Source organism: Pantherophis guttatus, chromosome 10 (assembly GCF_059756535.1).
Source record: "Pantherophis guttatus breed Tessera chromosome 10, ASM5975653v1, whole genome shotgun sequence".
In the NCBI taxonomy this organism is placed as follows: domain Eukaryota; kingdom Metazoa; phylum Chordata; class Lepidosauria; order Squamata; family Colubridae; genus Pantherophis; species Pantherophis guttatus.
The window spans coordinates 5427910-5429532 of record NC_142072.1 but is presented as its reverse complement, the minus strand read 5'-3'; the positions used below and the strand labels follow the sequence as shown (position 1 = coordinate 5429532).

Below are 1623 nucleotides of genomic sequence, written 5' to 3'. Positions count from 1 at the left end.
CTTGCCTCCAGAAGTTGTGAGTGCTTCATCACTGGAGGTTTTTTTAAAAAAGAGCCTGGATAGCCACGTGTCTGGAATGCTATGGGATCTCCTACTTGAGACCCCATAGCGTGTTGGACTAGAAGACCTCCATGGTCCCTTCCAACTCTATTTTGACTGATTGATTGAAACATGTCCCACTGGCATTTGCAGAACCTCTGAGTACCACCCAGATGGCTGTGACTATGAATAATCTCTCTCTTTCTCTCTCTCACACACACACATTCAAACTTCACACTCTGGATTCCGATCCAAGAACATGACTTGCCTGTTGGGTAGCTTGATCTTCAGGTGGGTATGGATGGCTATCACCAACAAGAGGAGGATGGAGAACTGGGTGGTGACCAGTGGGAAGCAAGTGAGGAAGAGACAGGTGTAGAAATACAAGGTGTACTCCATGCTGAGCACCATGGAGAAGGGGATCGCTAGAGCGCCCACGCCAAAGTCAGCCACCGCCAAGGAGACAATCAGGTAGTTGGTGATACATCTCAGTTCCTTGTGCAGATAGATGGTGACACACACCAGCAGGTTGATTGTGATGATGGCCATGGCTAGGATGCTCTCAAGGACCACAAAACCAAAATCCATGGTGGCTCTTGTTCTCGGGGATCATCTGATAGCAAAGTCACTTCTTCTTCCAGAGAAAAATCTCCCTGAACTTGATCTCTTCCAGCCAAATATCTTAAATCCAAAAGGCACCTCAACATCCAGATATTTCTCTGACTTCGGCAGCTCGAAATCTCAGCTCCTGGCTTTCCATGACCAATAACAGGGAGCTATCTCTGTTTGCTTAGCGCATTGCCAACACATAGATCAGACATGTCATGGACACGAGATAACTTTTTATGTCAGGTAGTGCATTAACGTCCATGTATTAGAAGATGTATTTCCAGAGTAAACCAATCAATGTAAGAGCTTAAGTGAATTGGGATAGGCAGAGCTATAGATAATAAAACAAGCGAACTGAAGGATATAATTCGCAGGGGGAGGTTATCATGCCAATTCTCAGATTAAAATATCCCTTGTATTAAATGTCTACCTTTCAAATATAGCCAAAGAGAAAAATAGAGTAAAATTACAATTAAATTGTGAGTGTGAGTGTGTAAATAAGCACAAAATAGTTTGGTAGCTGCCTTGTTCAGTGGCCCAGATATCAAGATTGGAAAAACCATATAGGAATTAATTAATCCTGACATTATCTGACTTACTACCACCTTCAAATGGCATATTATTTCCACACAGTGATAGGTGTCCTCCAATCAAGGGATATCTGGAAGATGGGGTCCAAAAAGTCAAGATGGCAGCCATCATGATGTGATCTAAGCCAGGGGTGAAATCCAGCAGGTTCTGGCAGGTTCTGGAGAACCAGCAGCGGAAATTTTGAGTAGTTTTGGAGAACCGGCAAATACCACCTCTGACCGTCCCCAGAGTGGGATGGGAATGGAGATTTTGCAATATCCTTCTCCCGAGTGGGGAGGGAATGGGGATTTTGCAGTATTCTTCCCCTGCCACGCCCACCAAGCCATGCCCACCAAGCCACACCACACCCACAGAACCGATAATAAAAAAAAATGATTTTCACCA

At 44.5% G+C, this 1623-nt stretch overlaps 1 pseudogene; it reads right to left on the bottom strand.

The window, feature by feature from the left end:
• Positions 1-264: 264 nt before the first annotated feature.
• LOC117677580 (adenosine receptor A2b pseudogene) lies at positions 265-627 on the bottom strand (annotated as a pseudogene).
• Between the last annotated feature and the right edge of the window lie 996 nt (positions 628-1623).